The following is a 24106-nucleotide window of genomic DNA, read 5'->3' on the forward strand; positions in this document are numbered from 1 at the left end:
ATGTCGGTAATCTTTTCACATGAATCATCTGAGCACAAATTACAGCGTCGCCAATTCACTGCCTTTTTATAACTTGTGTACTAGATACCACCGTCATCTGTCCGCCCTGGTAGCTGAGTGGTCAGCGTGACAGACTGTCACTCCTAAGGGCCCGGGTTCGATTCCCGGCTGGGTCGGAAATTTTTCTCCGCTCAGGGACTGGGTGTTGTGTTGTCCTAATCATCATCATTTCATCCCCATCGACGCGCAGGTCGCCGAAGTGGCGTCAACTCGAAAGACCTGCACCAGGCGAACGGTCTACCCGACGGGAGGCCCTAGCCACACGACATTTCCATTTACCGCCATCTGTATAGGTGTATATCGCTGTCCCATGACTTGTCACCTCAGCGTATACAGGGTGGTCCATTGATGGTGACCGAGCCAAATATCTCACGACATAAGCATCAAACGAAAAAAACTACAAAGAACGAAACTCGTCTAGCATGAAGGGGGAAACCAGATGGCGCTATGGTTGGCCCGCTAGATGGCGCTGCCATAGGTCAAACGGACATCAACTGCGTTTTTTTAAACTTTGTAGTTTTTTCGTTTGACGCTTATTTCGTGAGATATATCTGTGGACCACCCTACACCACAATACATTCACGACCAAGAAATCCGTTGGGTGTAGACTGACAACAGTCTTCTTAACGGGAATTCCTCTTCTCCAAACCTGCAGGCCGTTGGCGTCTAAAAGGGCAGGGGGTGGCAGACCGTGAGGAGAGTGGCGGTGCGAGAGAGGGCAGTTGCCCCTTCCTGCAATCTGAAGCACGGACTTTTTGCACTGCAACATACTGTGCTTTCCTGCACCATTGATCGGTCCTCATGTATTACACCCCTTGCGACAGTATCGTGGTGCCACTTTCCAACAGGACAATCATCGTGCATATATGACCCATGTCGCTATGAACTGTCTGTATCTAAATGGCAAGATGCCCAAGTCTGGACTCGACAGAAAATGTGTCAAATTCGTCGCAGTGTCAGTATCCAAGATGTTAGGGACCAGTTACAACAGTTGGCCGGCCGGTGTGGCCGAGCGGTTCTAGGCGCTACAGTCTGGAACCGCGCGACCGCTACGTCGCGGGTTCGAATCCTGCCTCGGGCATGGATGTGTGTGATGTCCTTAGATTAGTTAGGTTTAAGTAATTCTAAGTTCTAGGGGACTGATGACCTCAGATGTTAAGTCCTATAGTGCTCAGAGCCTTTGGAACCATTTGAACCATGCCAGCCTGCTTCAGAAGAGGGTACAATGACTGTATGACACATTAGTGCATGCATCCAGACCACAACGAATGGAACGTCATACTGATAAGTGGTGACATACTGCCAAGTTATTTGCAAAATTGCCTCGATTTTATAGTAATTGAAATAACCCTTGAAGTTTTCTTACTTCCTGTCTAGGTGCTTAACTTGTTTTTCGTTAAACACTGTGTGTCATGTTCGCCATGGACTACATTATTTATTATAATTTCCACAGCTGCAGTTTCGGCATATGTCATTTTCAAGAGGGTGAGTTGCTGAGAAGACGGTAGTCGTCAACGTTATTACAAAAGAAAGCTAAAAAGTATATTAACCGGTACGGCTCATATCACCATTCGATTTTGTATGTGACGGGTACTGACATTAGTCATACAGGCTCACATACTTTTTGCTTTTCCCGCTCGGAGTGGTCACGCGGTTCGAGGCGCCATGTAACGGATTGCGTGGCCCCTCCCGCCGGAGGTTCGAGTCCTCCCTCGGGCATGGATGTGTGTGTCGTTCTTAGCATAAGTTAGTTTAAGTACTGTGTAAGTCTAGGGATCAATGACCTCAGCAGTTTGGTCCCTTAGGAATTCACACACGCACACACATTTGAACTTTTTGCTTTTCTTGCTAATGTTGAAGACTGCTTGTATAATATGTACAAGAACCAAGAGGGAACGATAAGACTGCATGACCAAACACGACGTGCTCGGACTGAAAAGGATGTAAGACTAGTGCGCAGCCTTTCGCCTCCATTGGTCAATGTGTACATCGAGAAAGCTTCTTCTCTCTGCGAGTTTTCTGCATCATGCGGCGTCTCTCGAGGCCAAGTTCCAATCTCTCTCTGTCTTGCCAGCCCTCTATTTGCAAGGAACTGCCCTGCATCGCACGCCTCAGTCCATTGTTGCAATATATCCATTGTCTCCCTCTTTTTATGTGTCATGGAGGTCTCCAGTGTCACATTTTAAAAGGCCATCTTTCGTCTGGTATTCTTTTAAGATGTCCCTATCACGTTAGCCGTTTATTTTCAGTTGTGTCTACAATGTCCTTGGAAACTCCCATCTGTTCTCGGAGCACTTCATTTCTTATTTCGTCTCTTCTTGTTACGTCACAACTTCCTCTCCAAAAATTACATTTCCATTGCCTTTAATTTCTCCTCATTGACCCTGGAGACTTCCCAGAGTTCAACACCAAACAGAACAATGCTCTTAACTATAGTTTTCTATATTCTCCTTTTCAAATTATTTGTCGTAGTTTTATTTCAAATAATGGAGTATAACTGCTTAATTGCCAAATTTCCCTTTCCTGTTCTGTCCTTTATTTCTTCCTTGCTTCCACCTTTATCTAAAGTGGTTGTCCTTAAATATTTGTACGATAGACTGCACTTTATTATAGATTCATCATCCATAACAATACCCCTTCCTATACCTCCGACAACCAACTACACAGTCTTTGTAAGCTTAATCTTCATACCCCATTACTCAAATTCTTCTTCAAGCTTTCTTAACAAGTAAGACTCGTCCTCTTCTTCCTCGGCGAAAATGACCTTATCATCGGCGAAATTTGCGGAGAATAGGATGCCATCATCTACTCTATTTCCCATGTTTTTGCACTTTCTTTTCCAATTTTCTGGTACTTTGTTAAAAGATGTTTTAAAGAGGGTAGGTGATACGCAGCGTCCTTGTCTCAATCCTTTGGTAAACGTACGTTTTTGTAATAGTAACTTTCCAACTTTAACACGACGTTATCTGAATATACACTCCTGGAAATGGAAAAAAGAACACATTGACACCGGTGTGTCAGACCCACCATACTTGCTCCGGACACTGCGAGAGGGCTGTACAAGCAATGATCACACGCACGGCACAGCGGACACACCAGGAACGGCGGTGTTGGCCGTCGAATGGCGCTAGTTGCGCAGCATTTGTGCACCGCCGCCGTCAGTGTCAGCCAGTTTGCCGTGGCATACGGAGCTCCATCGCAGTCTTTAACACTGGTAGCATGCCGCGACAGCGTGGACGTGAACCGTATGTGCAGTTGACGGACTTTGAGCGAGGGCGTATAATGGGCATGCGGTAGGCCGGGTGGACGTACCGCCGAATTGCTCAACACGTGGGGCGTCAGGTCTCCACAGTACATCGATGTTGTCGCCAGTGGTCGGCGGAAGGTGCACGTGCCCGTCGACCTGGGACCGGACCGCAGCGACGCACGGATGCACGCCAAGACCGTAGGATCCTACGCAGTGCCGTAGGGGACCGCACCGCCACTTCCCAGCAAATTAGGGACACTGTTGCTCCTGGGGTATCGGCGAGGACCATTCGCAACCGTCTCCATGAAGCTGGGCTACGGTCCCGCACACCGTTAGGCCGTCTTCCGCTCACGCCCCAACATCGTGCAGCCCGCCTCCAGTGGTGTCGCGACAGGCGTGAATGGAGGGACGAATGGAGACGTGTCGTCTTCAGCGATGAGAGTCGCTTCTGCCTTGGTGCCAATGATGGTCGTATGCGTGTTTGGCGCTGTGCAGGTGAGCGCCACAATCAGGACTGCATACGACCGAGGCACACAGGGCCAACACCCGGCATCATGGTGTGGGGAGCGATCTCCTACACAGGCCGTACACCACTGGTGATCGTCGTGGGGACACTGAATAGTGCACGGTACATCCAAACCGTCATCGAACCCATCGTTCTGCCATTCCTAGACCGGCAAAGGAACTTGCTGTTCCAACAGGACAATGCACGTCCGCATGTATCCCGTGCCACCCAACGTGCTCTAGAAGGTGTAAGTCAACTACCCTGGCCAGCAAGATCTCCGGATCTGTCCCCTATTGAGCATGTTTGGGACTGGATGAAGCGTCGTCTCACGCGGTCTGCACGTCCAGCACGAACGCTGGTCCAACTGAGGCGCCAGGTGGAAATGGCATGGCAAGCCGTTCCACAGGACTACATCCAGCGTCTCTACGATCGTCTCCATGGGAGAATAGCAGCCTGCATTGCTGCGAAAGGTGGATATACACTGTACTAGTGCCGACATTGTGCATGCTCTGTTGCCTGTGTCTATGTGCCTGTGGTTCTGTCAGTGTGATCATGTGATGTATCTGACCCCAGGAATGTGTCAATAAAGTTTCCCCTTCCTGGGACAATGAATTCACGGTGTTCTTATTTCAATTTCCAGGAGTGTAGCTTATTAACGACTTGTACATAACATTTATGAATATTGTGGTTATTCATTGCTTCTCAGATCCTAGAGAGTGGTACACTGTCAGAGGCCTTCTGCAAGTCTATAAAAACCGTGTGTATCTCCATGTTATGTGCCATTTCCTTGTCAGTCACCTGTCTAATGTTGCAGCTATGGTCGATACAAAACCTTCATGCCCGAAAGCAGCTCTGTTCTTCTACTTCCTCAAAATCTAACTTTAAGTATCTTACCGTATAGCCGCGACGAGCCTCGATAATATGCGCAGTCAGCAGTCATCCTTGCTTCCCTTTCTAAATATGTTTATGAGGAACCCTTCTTTGGATCGATCTTCTTTAAACAGTTGTTCATAGTACGTTTTCCATACATTTATGGGTAAGTTTCTACTACTTCTGTCATTTGTTTTTAACTGTTTTATCACCAGTGCTTCTTCGGAGTTTGAGCTCCCTACGCAGTCATTAATTTTTTCACATTTAAAGTTATACTTACAATTCTTTCCTCTAAGTACCGTTTTCTTTGCCTCTCCCCTCTGTCTTGCATACCTACTTCTACCATCAGTCTTATTGCTCATAAGCCATCTGTTTTAGGCCTCCTTTTTCTCCTCCACATTTGCAGCAATATCATCATGCCACCAATAAATTTTAAATTTGTCAGACGTGTTCTCAACTGCTCCGAGACTTTCAAAGCAGTTTCGTTAATAGCTCTCACAGTTGTCTTGTAGGGTACTTCCAGTGTCGTATCATCAGTCTGATGAAGCTTCCAACTCAATCGAAGCTTGTATATGAAGGCAACTGAAGGATTCTACTGTAAACTTAACTTATACGGTGGTTGGTCCAGTCTCTCTCCATTCTCATTACAACTGTTCTGGCACATACTATTTTTTTAAAAGGGGAACCAAATTGTTCACCTAAGCAGGAAATAGTCAGATCAACATTCTGTTCCCTTGGTAAAATTACTTTCTTTATCTATAGCATAATAAATTATTGATTGTAACTTCCTCTTTGTCTGTATACATGTATATTTATGGATCTCTTTGTATTAAAGTCACTGCATATTTTTGTACTGTCCACACATTTATACTAGCCTCTTTCCATTATTATCATTTACCTTATCCTTCCCAAAACGTTTCTAGCATCCTGCTTACCCTTTCATCCATTAAAATCTACTAAAAGATACAGATGCCTCCTACTGCTAATGCCATTTAGGAGATATATCGAATCGTTAAGTAAATTATTCTTCTCAGCGTCAGTAGCATTATTTGTGGGTGCATGTGCTGCAATGATCGCTACATCGCATCCTTTTCGCTTCATGCCCACATGCACCAGACATTCATTCACACGATTCCATTTCTTAATGCAGTGTTTCTTTCTTTTATATACCGCAACAGGTATCCACTTCTTTCCACACACTCTTTGTTCACTCCACAATAAATGTGAACATAATTCCTATTTTTTCTTCTCTTTTCCCTTTCTATTTTGTTACTGTTCCTGCTATTAAGTCCACATTGTTCCGACTGATTTCTTCGAATACTTCTGTTTTCTTACGAGGGTGAGTCAAAAGAAAACCTTAAATATATTTTTTAATATTATTTATTGTGCAGAAGTGGTACAAAGCTGTATGACTTTTCAACATAATCTCCCCCACGCTCAGTGCAAGTCCTCCAGCGCTTTCAAAGTGCATAAATTCCTTTAGAAAAAAATTCTTTTGGTAGTCCGCGCTACCACTCATGTACCGCTTGGCGTACCTCCTCATCAGAATGGAACTTCTTTCCTCCAATTGCGTCTTTGAGTGGTCCAAACATATGGAAATCACTTGGTGATGAGGAATGGCGCCATTCCTTGCCCGCTTTCTTCGTTTCTTGTTGGTGGAAGTGAACCCAGGTTTCGTCCCCAGTAACGATTCTTGCAAGGAAGCCATCACCTTTTCGTTCAATTACCGAAGTAGTTCTTCACAAGCATCAACACGTCGTTCTCTCGTTTCAGGAGTCAGCTGTCGTGGCACCCATCTTCCACACACTTTGTGAAACTGGAGCACATCACGCACAATGTGGTGTGTTGACCAATGACTAATCTGTAAACATGCTGCAATGTCATTCAGAGTCACTCGGCGGTTTTCCTTCACTATGGCTTCAACTGTTCCAATGTTCTGTGGAGTCACAACTCGTTGTGCCCGACCTGGACGAGGACCATCTTCCACTGAAATTACACCATTTGCGAACTTCCTACTCCATTCGAACACTTGCTGCTGTGACAAACATGCATCACCGTACTGAACCTTCATTCGTCGATGAATTTCACACCTTCACTACGCAAAAACCGAATAGCAGAACGCTGTTCATCCCTGGTGCACGTCGCAAGTGGGGCGGCCATCTTTAAACTGATGCTGCGACGGTATGTGTGCATCTGCACTGTGCTGCCACCTACAGGCCATTCTGCTCGCTGTTTGTAGCACGCTTACCAACTTACAGGATAACGGCGCGAAATTTCGATTTATTACAAATTTAAGATTTTCATTTGACTCACCCTCGTAGTTGTGGGGCCCTGAGCGTTCCAAAATTCACATACCGTATTCGTTTCCTGGGTCAGTTCCGCTTAATTTCGATCTAGTTCCGACGCTTTGCTTCCTGGGCTCTTTGCAGGTTGAAGTTTTCCGAATGATATAGAGCAACCCCAACGCCTCAATCCCCAGTCTGGAGTACCAGGTAATTTTTAATCAAGGTTTTGTGTCTTTATACCAACTGCCGTTCTGGATTTAAGGACTCGGTCCACCTTGTGTTTTAATTACACTCTGACTCGTAGGACGCTTTATTAGATGTTCTCTTAAGAATCCGTCCAGACGAGTCCACCGTACCGAAGTCCATCCTCTCCATTGGCGCCGGCGTTGGAGATAGCAAAGGAAAATAAAAGATACCCTCGGGCCTCGAAACGTCATAACGTTAGGGTCAGAAAAAAAAAACAAAAAAAAAAAACAAAAAGATTTTGCCAAGAGAGGCAGACAGGAAAGAAAAAGAAGAAGCCTGACACAAGTCAGTGGGAGTAATGTCAGACTTAGTTAAGGGCCCACGTGGTTACTATCCACCTGCTCCCAAGAAGGGAGCTCCATAGAGGGACTACGCTTTGGAGAAGGTGGAGATTAGTGTTTAACGTCCTGTCGATAACGACGTCATCAGAGACAGAGCACAAGCTCCGATTAGGGAAGGATGGGGATGGAAATCGGCCGCGCCCTTTCAAAGGAACCATTCCGGTATTTGCCTGAAGCGATTTAGGGAAATGACGGAAACACAAATCTGCTAACCACTGCGCCACCTCGCTCGGTGGGGACTACACTTAATCTGGAACCTCAGCAACTGCCCAGTCTGGCATGGACGACCCTACCAGGAGCATACCAGCATAGCGCAGTGGATCATTGGGATCCACAAATCTCCCCACCAAAATTAAGGTGCTTGTCCATTGGGAGAAACAATGATGGAAATAAAAGAAAAGTTCAGAACGAGGATTAAAATTCGAAGTGAAAGGATGTTAGTGATAAAATTCGCTGATGACATTGTGAGCCTAATGAAAGTGAAGTAGAATTAAAAGATCTGTTAAACAGAATGAAGTGTCTAGTAAGCAAAGAATATTGGAAGTAAATCCAAGAATTGCGAAAGCAGTGAGAAGTATCAGAAATGACAAGTGGAAAAAATTTAACATCAGTATTGGGGATCATGAAGTAGATGAAGTTAAGGTATTCTGCTGCCTAGCCAAGAATTGACTCTTGATGGAGGGAACAGGGAGGACAAAAGCAGACTAGCACTTGCAAAAAGGGCATTGTTGGCCAACAGAAGTCTACTAGCATCAAATATAGGCATTAATTTGAGGAAGAAGTTAACGGAGAATTTACGTTTGGAGCACGGCATTGTATGACAATGAACAGGACTGTGGGAAAACCAGAACAGAAGAAAATCGAAGCATTTAAAATGCAGTACTAAGAAGAATGTTGAAAATTAGGTAGACTGGTAAGATAAAATGTTGAAATGTGTGTGAATTCCTAAGGGACCAAACTGCCGAGGTCATCGGTCACTAGACTTAGACACTACTTAAACTAACTTATGCTAACAACAACACACACATCCATGCCCCAGTGAGGACTCGAACCTCCCGCGGGAGAGGCCGTGCGATTCGTTACATTGCGCCTCAGACCGCGCGGCCACTCCGCGCATCCTGGTAAGATAAGGAGTGAGGAGGTTCTGCACGGAATCGGCGAGGAAAGGAATATGTGGAAAACACTGACAGGAAGAAAGGACAGGGTGATAGAACATCTGTTAAGACATCAAGAAACAGCCTCCATGGTACTAGAGGGAGCTGCAGAGTGCAAAAACTGTAGAGGAAGGTTGTTATTGGAACACATCCAGCAAATAATTGGAGGCAAATGTTTCTCTGAAATGAAAAGATTGGCACAGGAGAGGAATTACAGATTTATTTATTGGTAGCAGCAATGAATAAAACCGAAATATGTCAAAGAAGGAAAAGTTCCATCGGAACATACGTATCAAAAATGTATGATTACTGTTCTACGTGTTGAGAAATGTCGAGACCAAGAGTTAATACCGTGGAGCTAACGTATCTGAATGCGTGATCATTCATTTGCAAGACAAGTACAGGCAAAAGTAGTAAAAGTCTCACAAGCTGCGACATAGTCGCGAATAAAACAGTGACCTGAATATAGAATAAATTTCCTTTACTTTACGTCTATGGTCACAAACTTTTTGTCAACAGATTACCGGTTTCGGTCTATAATGACCATCTTCAGAACTGTTTGATCAAAGCAATGTCGTGATGGCCTGCACACATAAAAACAGATCTGAAGATGGTCATTATAGACCGAAACCGGTAATATGTTGACAAAAAGTTTGTGACCACAGACGTAAAGTAAAGGAAATTTATTGTAGTAAAAGACCGCGTTATGCCCCTTGATGGGCCACTCGGGCCCGACCGAGCAAAGTGTCAACGCTCCATCAATGGCGTCATCCGATGCGGTACGGAGGGGCATGTGCTCTGCAAATTTCTCTGCCGTTTGTAAGAGTGGTGTCTAGATAAATTTGGGAGTGAATACGTTGATGCACAGATTTCGAGCAATTTTTAGCTGCAGATAACAATTATATATGACGATTCGAATCACTTCCTCCAGATTATATTGATTTTCAAACCACAGTATTTATTTAAAGCTGATTACCTACGATGAGTACCTATGATGTCGAGAATGATTAATGAGCTAATATTGCAGCAACAAGTTAAAAACGTATGGATTGCATCTGTGAAAAAGATTTGAAAGTATGATAAATCGGAAACTGACTGCACTTCATAGTTACAAATTCTATTTTGAGAGCGTTGGCAGAGGATGAGAAGTAATGTCAACAGCTACTACCACACTGAAACTTCCTGGCAGATTAAAACTGTGTGCCAGACCGAGAGTCGAACTCGGGACTTTTGCCTTTACCGGGCAAGTGCTCTACCGTCGGAGCTACCCATGCACGACTCACGCCTCGTCCCCACAGCTTTACTTCCGCCAGTGCCTCGTCTCCTACCTTCCAAACTTCACAGAAGCTCTTCTGCGAACCTTGCAGTACTAACACTCCTGGAAGAAAGGATATTGCGGAGACATGTTATGCCACAGCCTGGGGATTTTTCCAGAATGAAATTTTCACTCTGCTATGTCTCCGCAATATCCTTTCTTCCAGGAGTGCTAGTTCTGCAGCATCACAGGAGAGCTTCTATGAAGTTTGGAAGGCAGGAGACGAGGTACTGGCAGAAGTAAAATTGTGAGTAGGGGCCGCCAGTCGTGCTTGGGTAGTTTTGCCTGCGAAAGGCATAGGTCCCTAGTTCGAGTTTCGGTCCGGCACACAGTTTTAATCTGCCAGGAAGTTTCATATCAGTGCACACTCCGCAATGCAGAGTGAAAATTTCACTCTGGATATTACCACAGTGCTTACCGGTGGCTCATTCTTCTGGTCATAGACTATATTTAAAGACCCAAGTATTGCACAATCCTTATGAGCAGATAATAAAAGTGCGAAAATAATTTAAAAAGTCATGCGACGGTTGACCTCGCGTACTCCTATCATAAACAGCGTGTGCACACGGATGAATCTAGGCATCAAATCTGTCAATGGAATATCCAGCGTAGTACGAGGTGCATTCAAGTTCTAAGGCCTCTGATTTTTTTTCTCCGGACTGGAAAGAGATAGAAACATGCGCATTGTTTTAAAATGAGGCCGCGTTCATTGTCAATACGTCCCAGAGATGGCAGCACTGTACGGCAGATGGAATTTTACCGCCAACTGCGAGAATGAGAACTGTTTTAAATACTTAAAATGGCGACGTTTCCCTTACTTGAACAGCGTGCAATCATTCGTTTTCTGAATTTGCGTGGTGTGAAACCAATTAAAATTCATCGACAGTTGAAGGAGACATGTGGTGATGGAGTTATGGATGTGTCGAAAGTGCGTTCATGGGTGCGACAGTTTAATGAAGGCAGAACATCGTGTGACAACAAACCGAAACAACCTCGGGCTCGCACAAGCCGGTCTGATGACATGATCGAGAAAGTGGAGAGAATTGTTTTGGGGGATCGACGAATGACTGTTGAACAGATCGCCTCCAGAGTTGGCATTTCTGTGGGTTCTGTGCACACAATCCTGCATGACGACCTGAAAATGCGAAAAGTGTCATCCAGATGGGTGTCACGAATGCTAACAGACGACCACATGGCTGCCCATGTGGCATGTTGCCAAGCAATGTTGACGCGCAACGACAGCATGAATGGGACTTTCTTTTCATCGGTTGTGACAATGGATGAGACGTGGATGCCATTTTTCAATCCAGAAACAAAGCGCCAGTCCGCTCAATAGAAGCACACAGATTCACCGCCACCAAAAAAATTTCGGGTAACCGCCAGTGCTGAAAAAATGATGGCGTCCATGTTCTGGGACAGCGAGGGCGTAATCCTTACCCACTGCGTTCCAAAGGGCACTGCGGTAACAGGTGCATCCTACGAAAATGTTTTGAAGAACCAATTCCTTCCTGCACTGCAACAAAAACGTCTGGGAAGGACTGCGCGTGTACTGTTTCACCAAGACAACACACCCGCACATCGAGCTAACGTTAAGCAACAGTTTCTTCGTGATAACAACTTTGAAGTGATTCCTCATGCTCCCTACTAACCTGACTTGGCTCCTAGTGACTTTTGGCTTTTTCCAACAATGAAAGACACTCTCCGTAGCTGCACATTCACCAGCCATGCTGCTATTGCCTCAGCGATTTTCCAGTGGTCAAAACAGATTCCTAAAGAAGCATTCGCCGCTGCCATGGAATCATGGCGTCAGCGTTGTGAAAAATGTGTACGTCTGCAGGGCGATTACGTTGAGAAGTAACGCCAGGTTCATCGATTTCGGGTGAGTAGTTAATTAGAAAAAAAATCGGAGGCCTTAGAACTTGAATGCACCTCGTACTGCAGTGCTGTTGTCCCTGCAGTTGATCACCGATGAGGTTTTTTTCATCCATAATGGGGTTTTCAATCTCCGCCATAAAAGTATATGGAGTGCCAGAAACCCACACGCAGAGGGGGATTTATCGACTGGCGACCCGGGCATGTATGATAGGTTTTATTATTTATTCTGATGAAGAAGTTAATAAGATAACGAAACACAAAGCGTGAAAAAATTTACGTAATTATTTTAACATTTGTCATTTCTTAAATATTTTAATTCAGATTTCTAATGTGACTCCAATTATGTACTTTCTGACAAAAAAATTGAATCGTTCAAAAGGGGAGGAGGAATATAAATGAAACTCCACGTTTTCAGTTATTACAAAATCGAGAGCTTGGTAGTGTGAGTCAAGCTTTTAGTACCAGTATGACATTGTACTAATTCGACTGGGGCGGATTTCATAAAGTCGTTGCATCCTCTCCTGAGGGACGATGGCCCACAGTTGTGTTAACTGGTCCTTGATATCCTGGATATTGGCAATGGCACGGCATTGACGTCCGAGTTGGTCCCGCACGTGTTCTATCATGGACAGATCTGAGAATCGTGTTGGCTGCGGGAGTACCTCACCATCCGACAGACAGTTCACAGAAACACATGCCATAAGTGGACAAACAGCGCTCTGTAGAAAAATGACAACACGCATCAGTGATAACACATGAGGACGCAGTATGGCCGTGACGCTACACTTACTCATTACCGGTCGTGGCATGAAATCATACCTCGTGGCTCTCCACACCATGACGCCATGATGCCACGAGTAGAACCACGGCACCTCTCCAAAGCAATGGTTATATGTGACTTCTTCCCAGACCGCCGCCATGCTCGCCGACGACGACCGTCGGGGTAGTGCAGAACGGCGATTTATCGCTGAACACAGTGCGGCTTCGTTCACCAGCAGTTCATGAGTCTCGGTTTTGTGTTCACAACTAAGTTTTTTTTTGCTTCAATAACATGTCTATATTATCCAGCTTTAGTCATTATGTCTCGTAGTCTCTTTCCGTTCACACTGTCAAAAGCTGTTTCGAAGTCAACAGAAGCGAAATGTGTCTCTTCATTGAGTTCTCGTCGTTTCTCCAGAATTCTTTTTGAGGTCAATGTCTTATCATCGCATGAACGGCCTTTCAGGAAACCACTTAGTCTCCGTTATGATTATTATACGGTGGTTGATTATTTTTGCAAGTATTTTATAGGCTGAGTTTTGGAGGCTAATTCCTCTATAATACGAATATTCATAACTGTCTCACTGACCTTTCTAAAAACTGTAACCAATTGCGGTACTTTCCAAGAATAAATGTAAATACGTAAAATAAAAAAAGGGTGGCATATTTTAAAGGTTGTATAATAATATCATCCGATCCACATGCTTCCCTCTTTTTCATACTTTTAAAAAGTAGTTGCAGTTATGCTTTTCTGATTGAACCGACAGTACAATTACGTAACGTGATTTCCTCCCCTTTCATTTCTGGATCTATCTGCCACAGTTTTTTTTTATAATATTATTTCCATTGATATTCGCTAGTTATTTCTGCAGTATCTTTCTCTGCTCTGTTTAAGGGTTCTTGTGGTTTGTAGGCAACAGTTTGCCTTTCTTGTACATACTGTTCTTCTTTAGTTATAAAATCATACCACGACTCTTGGAATTATTTGGCTGGAACGGTTGTGTTTTTGATTGTACTTCCCTTCGGTTTCTAGTGCTTTATTGTGCATGAGATTTTTGTGGGCGCTGTTTTTTTCTTCGAGTCCTTTGCGATATTTGCATACAAAACCCTTAATTCTCACTTTTTTCGTTATACCTCACATTTATTGTTTAATATTTTGTAATTCTTTCTTTATATCCTGAACAGATGGTGTGTGTAATAGATATTTCTTTAGTCGATTTTGTTAAAATGTTCTACTATTTTGTTGTTCCAGAAGATACATCTTAAATACATCTTCAAGCTTTGGTTGTCTTCTTGCCCTAAGTTTCTTCTACTTAGCTGTCATTATAACTATTGCGATGACTAAATAGTGATCAGAATAGGAATCACTTCCTCGATATATAGGTACATCTTGAACATGATTGCATATCCTAACATTTACGACTATATTATCTATTGAACATCTGTAGCCTCTAGCACCACACGTAAATCTTATGTATCTTATTTTCCCTAAAAGATATCTATTAGTGATCTTAACCTGGCTGAAGTATGCAGACTGCTTCAGATCTTCACCACCTTTGTTGATGTGTTCTTCCTCAAATGTACCCACAAGTCCTGAGATAGATATGTTGCCTACTAAAGAGGAAAGTCCTTTGCGTAAAAATTCAAAGATGTCCTACAAATGATATATTGTAAAAATGCCTACTAAAGCGTTAACAATATGGCTAAACATCATAAAATTCCGTAAAAAAAAGTAAGACAAATGAGAGTCTGACACGTCAAAAAATGTGAAACTTCAAGTACGTCTAATGAAAAACCTTTAGAGGTATTACGTAGAATCTTAAGATTATCGTTGGATGAATCTTGTCAATGTTTCCTTTGTAACAAATATAGTTCAAATTATGTTCTTTGAAGTGAATCGTAAAATTATGACTCGTCTGAAATATATACTGTTTATTGCAATCATTGTATGTAATTTTATAGGTACCGGAAACGTAAAATCTGTTATGTTGACCGCCAAGAATGTACGAGTTTTTTTCTGAAGGGGATCACTAGTATTATCAACTATATTTACATCTTTGTTCTCTAGTAGTCTACATTTTTTTAAACTGAAACATAGTCCATGTTGCTCATCCCGGCAAAATTTGGTCTTACTGTGGATGAAGTGTTTAAAGGTATCTGTTTTACCTTATTGCCAGCCGGGGTGGCCGAGCGGTTCTAGGCGCTACAGTCTGGAACCGCGCGACCGCTGCGGTCGCAGGTTCGAATCCTGCCTCGGGCATGGATGTGTGTGATGTCTTAGGTTAGTTAGGTTTAAGTAGTTCTAAGTTCTGGGGGACTGATGACCTCAGAAGTTACGTCCCATAGTGCTCAAAGCCATTTGAACCATTTTTACCTTATTAAAAATTGCGTCAACCTTATTAGAACAATAATCGTTCGCTGTAGGTATTTGTTTTAAAAGAGACATTTCTTTTTGAATTTCGTTATGCCCGAAGAGTATTCGTAGCATTCTTTGAAATATGTGAGTAAAGAATACTTATATATTTATATATTCGACACGACTTTGGATTAATGGTGGCATCCATTGCTAAAATGATCAGCACTGTCTTATAAGTTTAGATTTTTTCTTTTTTCGAAAATGCAACGTTTTAAACATATGACGGGCATATGGCAATGCAGACGCTGTTTTGTTAGATGAGAAAGGACGCTTGCTTATGCCGTGACGACAGGCTTGGATAGCGTCTGTCTCCAAGGTAAGCGGCGGCATCCCTGTAATATACATCTTTGGATGGACATCTACTTTTCGACAGGTGCATATCATCGCTGGACATCAAGCCATTCGCCAAATGGCAACTGGCAGCATCATGTTCGATACATTTATGCACTGACGTTTATATTGCCAGCACAGTAATCTTAGACAAAACATGTGTGGTCAGTTAGTTTTATGTACTACTATAGAAGATAGTAGTTCTTCTTATCCTAGTCCTTTTTTGTGGCTTTTCCGTTTTTATCTTTCCCTTTTTAAATAATATAAATGTTCTTAAAATGCATTTGACATTTACGACTGATATCTATGGTTTCACATTCGTATTATGCGATCTTTCATGTTATACTTACGTTATTTATCGTGTTGCAGTTCTCATTGGTTTCATCATTGATCAGGTGTTGGTCTATGGGCAGACATTCTCCTTTAGAACGCATACCACTCTGAAGCCGCTCAGCATTTGACGACTGGTGCTTTATGGCATGTACCACATCTCTGCTCTTCGTACGCAGGTCACCAATTGGTATAATAATTTTGTATTTTATTTTTGTTGCTTTATTGTATTTGGACTGCTGTACAAGGTGTATAGTTGTGTTATTCCTGACCTCCCTCGTGGAAATTTTGTAAAATTTCAATGTCACCCTGTGTGCGAAGGTAGTCTACTAAAAACCGACTACCAGTAATGAAATACGACAGCGTTGCTGTTACGACTTATCATTATCAATGAAATAAGATGTAGATCGCTTCTGTTCATAATGAGTTTTCAAAAATTATTAAAGTTTTAGTAGTTTGCTGTGTGTCGATTTAGGGTATCTGACTTCGAACTTGAATCTTTCTGAGTTTGTGTTTCAATGAGGTCTCTCTTCCATTTCAACTCTTAAGTCACTTCCAGCTGCCGCCTTCTGCTTTTCCTGGAGCCCAGTACATCGGTAAGTATAATTACACACTCATCATCATCATCATCATCATCATCATCATCATCATTTAAGACTGATTATGCCTTTCAGCGTTCAGTCTGGAGCATAGCCCCCCTTATACAGTTCCTCCATGATCCCCTATTCAGTGCTAACATTGGTGCCTCTTCTGATGTTAAACCTATTACTTCAAAATCATTCTTAACCGAATCCAAGTACCTTCTCCTCGGTCTGCCCCGACTCCTCCTACCCTCTACTGCTGAATCCATGAGTCTCTTGGGTAACCTTGCTTCCCCCATGTGTGTAACATGACCCCACCATCTAAGCCTGTTCGCCCTGACTGCTATATCTATAGAGTTCATTCCCAGTTTTTCTTTGATTTCCTCATTGTGGACACCCTCCTGCCATTGTTCCCATCTACTAGTACTGCAATCATCCTAGCTACTTTCATATCCGTAACCTCAACCTTGTTGATAAGGTAACCTGAATCCACCCAGCTTTCGCTCCCATATAACAAAGTTGGTCGAAAGATTGAACGGTGCACAGATGACTTAGTCTTGGTACTGACTTCCTTCTTGCAGAAGAGAGTAGATCGTAGCTGAGCGCTCACTGCATTAGCTTTGCTACACCTCGCTTCCAGTTCTTTCACTATGTTGCCAACCTGTGAGAATATGCGTCCTAAGTACTTGAAACCGTCCACCTGTTCTAACTCTGTTCCTCCTATTTGGCACTCAATCCGTTTATATTTCTTTCCCACAGACATTACTTTCGTTTTGGAGATGCTAATCTTCATACCATAGTCCTTACATTTGTGATCTAGCTCTGAAATATTACTTTGCAAACTTTCAATCGAATCTGCCATCACAACTAAGTCATCCGCATATGCAAGACTGCTTATTTTGTGTTCACATATCTTAATCTCACCCAGCCAGTCTATTGCTTTCAACATATGATCCATAAATAATATGAGCAACAGTGGAGACAGGTTGCAGCCTTGTCTTACCCCTGAAACTACTCTGAACCATGAACTCAATTTACCGTCAACTCTTAACTGCTGCCTGACTATCCATGTAAAGACCTTTAATTGCTTGCAAAAGTTTGCCTCCTATTCCATAATCTTGTAGAACAGACAATAACTTCCTCCTAGGAACCCGGTCATATGCCTTTTCTAGATCTATAAAGCATAGATCCAATTCCCTGTTCCACTCATAACACTTCTCCATTATTTGCTGTAAGCTAAAGATCTGGTCCTGACAACCTCTAAGAGGCCTAAACCCACACTGATTTTCATCCAATTGGTCCTCAACTAATACTCGCACTCTCCTTTCAACAATACCTGAGAAGATTTTACCCACAACGCTGATTAAAGAGATACCTCTGTAGTTGTTACAATCTTTTCTGTTTCCATGTTTAAAGATTGGTATGATTACTGCTTTTGTCCAGTCTGATGGAACCTGTCCCAACTTCCAGGCCATTTCAATTATCCTGTGTAGCCATTTAAGACCTGACATGCCACTGTATTTGATGAGTTCCGACTTAATTTCATCCACCCCAGCCGCTTTATTGCACTGCAATCTAGTGACCATTTTTTCCACTTCCTCAAATGTGATCCTATTTCCATCATCATTCCTATCCCATTCTACCTCGAAATCTGAAACATTACTGATCGCATTTTCACCTACATTGAGCAACTCTTCAAAATATTCCCTCCATCTGCCCAAGGCATCCACAGGATTCACCAGCAGTTTTCCTGACCTGTCCAAACTACTTGTCATTTCCTTCTTACCTCCCTTTCGAAGACTGCTAATTACACTCCAGAATGGTTTTCCAGCAGCTTGACCCATAGTCTCCAACCTGTTTCCAAAGTCTTCCCACGATTTCTTCTTGGATGCTGCAATTATCTGTTTGGCTTTGTTTCTTTCTTCAACACAACTTTCTCTGTCTACCAGGGTTCTGGTATGTAGCCATTTTTGATACGCCTGCTTTTTCCTTTTACAGGCTGCCTTGACTGTGTCATTCCACCAAGCTGTTTGCTTCATCCTACTTTTACACACTACTGTTCCAAGACATTCTTTAGCCACTTCTAGTACTGTGTCCCTGTACCTTGTCCATTCCTTTTCCAATGACTGTAATTGACTACATTCAACTAACTGGTACCTTTCTGAGATCGCTGTTATGTACTTGTGCCTGATTTCCTTATCCTGAAGTTTCTCCACTTTTATCCTCCTACATATGGACCTGACCTCCTGCACTTTCGGCCTCACAATCCCAATTTCACTGCAGATTAAATAATGATCAGTGTCATCAAAGAATCCCCTGAATACACGTGTGTCCCTCACAGCCTTCCTGAATTCCTGATCTGTTATTATATAGTCAATGACAGATCTGGTTCCCCTGCCTTCCCAAGTATACCGGTGAATGTTCTTATGTTTAAAAAAGAAGTTTGTGATTACTAAGCCCATACTGGCACAGAAATCCAAGAGTTGTTTCCCGTTCCTGTTGGCCTCCATATCCTCTCCAAATTTACCCATAACCTTTTCATACCCTTATGTTCGATTTCCAATCCTGGCGTTAAAATCACCCATGAGCAGAACACTGTCCTTGTCCTTTACTCTAACAACTACATCACTAAGTGCCTCATAAAAACTATCCATCTTATCTTGATCTGTCCCTTCACAATGCGAATATACTGACACAATCCTAATTTTCTTGCTAGACACTGTCAAATCTATCCACATCAGTCGTTCGTTTACATATCTTATTGCAACTACGCTGGGTTCCATTTCTTTCCTGATGTAAAGCCCTACACCCCATTGTGCTATTCCTGCTTTGACTCCTGACAGGTAGACCTTGTATTCTCCCACTTCCTCTTCTTTCTCACCCCTTACCCGAATGTCACTAACAGCTAAAACATCCAGCCCCATCTTACTTGCAGCCTCTGCCAGCTCTACCTTCTTCCCAGAGTAGCCCCCATTGATATTAATAGCTCCCCATCTCATACCATTTGTTTGCCAAGTATTACACACTCTTAGGAGAAAATATTTAGGAATGCCTTTCCTTATTCTAGCGTTTAAGGACAAGCTAGGCCTGTTCTCCATTCAAGGTCAGCTGTAAACAGCGTCTATTCCCTAGGTAAGGGTTGTTGTTGTTGTGGTCTTCAGTCCTGAGACTGGTTTGATGCAGTTCTCCATGCTACTCTATCCTGTGCAAGCGTCTTCATCTCCCAGTACGTACTGCAACCTACATCCTTCTGAATCTGCTTAGTGTATTCATCTCTTGGTCTCCCTCTACGATTTTTACGCTCCACGCTGCCCTCTAATACTAAATTGGTGATCCCTTGATGCCTCAGAACATGACCTACCAACCGATCCCTTCTTCTGGTCAAGTTGTGCCACAAACTTCTCTTCTTCCCAATCCTATTCAATACTTCCTCATTAGTTATGTGATCTACCCATCTAATCTTCAGCATTCTTCTGTAGCATCACATTTCGAAAGCTTCTATTCAGGTAAGGGTAGCTGAAAATAAATTCGGAAAGTAACAGTATGTCACATGTCACTGCGTACAGCAACCGCGACGAACGAAGGTAAGCTCTATAATTTCAAAAATTAAATTGCGGCAGCTACAGAAACGATGAGCTAAAACATGTTTGGATAAGGTGTATCTATGATCTTTCACTGTACTGCTTATTTAACGTCGATTCTTGCAACTTATGGTATGTGATGGTCATGGAGGTGTTATGAATGGCCCATCGCAGAAAAAAACTCATATTTTCCTGCTGGTGACCTACGTCGTATAAGAACGATATTGAGAAGAAATGTTGATTCCTTTGGATAGTTGAAAGCTCCCACTTTGGAGCTATCCTTATACAAACAATCACACATAGTTCTAGGCCATGGTTACTTTAACGGTATACCTACCTAGCGGACTTGTAACATGGAGCGTTGAATGTAGATAACACGTGTCTGTGAGCATTACCTGAAAGTTCACATTGGACAGGTTTAAGTCGTCTCCGTACCTACCTTTTCTTTTCTTTGACTCTACAAATAGACACGTTAATTGAAAATCAAAATATAAATAGCTGACTTATGAAAGACCAGAATGCCGCTTCAGAAATTTAATGGATGAGCGAATTTGTTAAATTCAATAATTGAATTTACAAAATACACAGATTTTGCTGCTGTATACAAGGTGTTTCAGAAGTGATAATCAATATTCAGGGATATGACAAAAATGACCATTCGAAACAAGAAAGTCAAGTAAACAGGGGCTCTAAAACGCATACATTAAGAGCCATGAGCAATCCTTTTTATCTTCGATACTGTGAAACAAATCTCTTCTACTGCAAGCTCTTTGCTTTCCATAATTTGGGAGGCACTAGTATGGACCAAAACAAGAAACAAATTCCCTGTAAACATGTACTCTAAAATGCATACCTTAAAAGTATGAGCACTTGTTCATTAGAGGAGGTGTGTTTGAAAATAGCGAAGTGCTCATAGCTCTTAAGGTATGCATTTTAGAGCACATGTTTACTGGGCATTTTTTTTCTTGTTTTGGTCCATACTAGTTCCTCCCAAAATATGGAAAGCAAAGAGTTTGCAGTAGAAGAGATTTGTTTCACTGTATCAAAGATCAAGAATTGCTCATAGCCCTTAAGGTATGCGTTTTAGAGCCCCTGTTTACTTGACTTTCTTGTTTCAAATGGTCATTTTTGTCATATCCCTGAATATTGACCATAACTTCTGAAACAACATGTCTGTGTCAATAAATCAATTTAATAAAATCTTTGTCCAGCGCATGGAGATACAAAGGTGGGCTCAAACTGCAGTTTGGGATGCTGCAGGAAGACAAGTCCACCCTTATACACTTTTGTAAGTTCTCAAATAATAGTTTGATAGTCACTGGATCATGATCATCAGTTTTTGAATAAATTAACAAGTCTACTGTATTTGTAATGTATTATAACAATAAATATATCGGGATAAGTCGATCGTTGTTATGTAACTTTATTGTTTTTCTGTAGCTTCTTATTACAAGTATTTCACTGATTTAAAGTTTAAAAGTTACGGTATCTCTATGCAATTATTTTGGCTTGGGTTCATTGAACTATACTGGTAAAACTTGTCAACAAAAATATGCACAAAAATATGCATACAGCGAAATCACAATTCAAAGAGTTTGAACAATGGTTGGAGATTTCTTACAGTATGCGTGTAGGCATATTACTTACAGCCAAAGAAGCTTGACACAATATCAGCTGCAGACAAAGCAGAATTAAAAAGGAGTGGGGATTAGGAATAATACTCCTGGCGATTAGAGTATTTATGTAAAAGCTGATGGTACACCAAAATATGTTATTATATCGTAAGAAACGATTTTGTGCAATAAAACAAATGCGCTTTTCGGAAGGGGTACTTCACTTTTATATCGATTTGCACTAAGAGTTTTGCTCTTCTTCGTAAAAACTGCAGGAAAACAGAATGTGGTTAGCATCTCCGTGTACTTTCTTTCGGAAGTAGCAGAAAGAGTTTTCTTGATACCTATCCAATACAGGTGGGAGTTGAACCTTAGCTAGTACACATTCGTACCAGGATAGCGCTCATCTAAAAATTTTGGAACCAGAGAGAGTTTGCAGTTACTGGTTCAGTCGAAGTAAAATACTAACTTTCGAGGTGGATTGAAAGGCTGAAATCCCCTGTCTATTCTTCCTCGGTCAGATTCCGTATCCATATCTTAGTAAATTATTTTGTGCTATAAATAAGAGTGTGCTACACTATCGTTAGTTACAGGGCCAGAAACTCAGCTTTCATTCGTCAGCTGGTCAACCTGTCATTGTAAGCCAATCCTACATGATCTGAGAACATATAGAGAGGAGATTCCTATACTGATTCATTTATTTTCGAATGATTCTCGTATAGGTTCTATTATTTCATGTCTAGTCTCCCATTTGGAGTTTTCCAGAGATTTAAAAGTGCTTGCTGAGACTGATACTACGAGGTGGTTAGCAAAAGTTCCCGAAATGGGAATTTTGAGCCGATTACGTGTCGAGTACAATGAAATACCGGTAAGTGCCTCTTAAATTCGTTGACAAATGGCTGCGGGCAGAGTGGTCTGGTTAGTTATTGGTGATTGTGGTTCCATTGTGTCTTCGTTAGTTTGTGGTTTTGCGGCGACTGACCTGAAAGAATAGTGTATCTGTGGAAACTTTTGTTTAAAATTTGAGAAAGCACGAAGTGCTGAAGAACGATTTTGAAGACAACAGTCTAGGTTATGCACAGACTCGTAACTGGTGTAAATACACTACTGGCCATTAAAATTGCTACACCAAGAAGAAAATGCAGATGATAAACGGGTATTCATTGGACAAATATATTATAATCGAACTGACATGTGATTACATTTTCACGCAATTTGGGTGCATATATAGTGAGAAATCAGTACCCAGAACAACCACCTCTGGCCCTAATAACGGCCTTGATACGTCTGGACATTGAGTCAAACAGAGCTTGGATGGCGTGTACAGGTACAGCTGCCCATTCAGCTTCAACACGATACCACAATTCATCAAGTGTAGTGACTGGCGCATTGTGACGAGCCAGTTTCTCGGCCACCATTGACCAGAAGTTTTCAATTGGAGAGAGATCTGGAGAATGTGCTGGCCAGGGCAGCAGTCGAACATTTTCTGTATCCAGAAAGGACCGGACAGGACCTACAACATGCGGTCGTGCATTTTCCTGCTGAAACGTAGGGTTTCACAGGGATCGAATGAAGGGTAGAGCCACGGGTCGTAACACACCTGAAATGTAACGTCCACGTCAGTGCGAACAAGAGGTGACCGAGACGTGTAACCAATGGCACCCCATACCATCACGGCGGGTGATACGCCAGCAAGGCGATGACGAATACACGCTCCCAATGTGCGTTCACCGCGATGTCGCCAAACACGGATGCGACCATCATGATGCTGTAAACAGAACCTGGATTCATAAAAAAAAAAAAAAAAAAAAATGACGTTTTGCCATTCGCGCACCCAGGTTCGTCGTTGAGTACACGATCGCAGGCGCTCCTGTCTGTGATGCAGCGTCAAGGGTAACCGCAGCCACGGTCTCCGATCTGCTAGTCCATGCTGCTGCAAGCGTGGTCGAACTGTTCGTGCAGATGGTTGTTGTCTTGCAAACGTCCCCATCTGTTGACTCAGGGACCGAGACGTGGCTGCACGATCCGTTACAGCCATGCGGATGCCTGTCATGTCGACTGCTAGTGATACGAGGCCGTTGGGATCCAGCACGGCGTTCCGTATTACCCTCCTGAACTCATCGATTCTATATTCCGCTAACATTCATTGGATCTCGACCAACGCGAGTAGCACCGTCGCGATGCGATAAACCGCAATCGCGATAGGCTACAATCCGACCTTTATCAAAGTCGGAAACGTGATGGTACGCATTTCTCCTCCTTACACGAGGCATCACAACAATATTTCACCAGGCAACGCCGGTCAACTGCTGTTTGTGTATGAGAAATCGGTTGGAAACTTTCCTCATGTCAGCACGTTGTAGGTGCCGCCACCGGCGCCAACCTTGTGTGAGTGCTCTGAAAAGCTAATAATTTGCATATCACAGCATTTTCTTCCTGTCGGTTAAATTTCGCGTCTGTAACTCGTCATCTTCGTGGTGTAGCAATTTTAATGGCCAGTAGTGTAATTAAAAAACGGGCGAACGGCGATTTGTGATGCCGACCGTTGCAGTCAGCGCTCAGCTGGCGCGACACTAGAAAACGTTATTCAAGAGCTTT

This window comes from Schistocerca piceifrons, chromosome 3 (genome assembly GCF_021461385.2).
Source record: "Schistocerca piceifrons isolate TAMUIC-IGC-003096 chromosome 3, iqSchPice1.1, whole genome shotgun sequence".
Classification (NCBI taxonomy): domain Eukaryota; kingdom Metazoa; phylum Arthropoda; class Insecta; order Orthoptera; family Acrididae; genus Schistocerca; species Schistocerca piceifrons.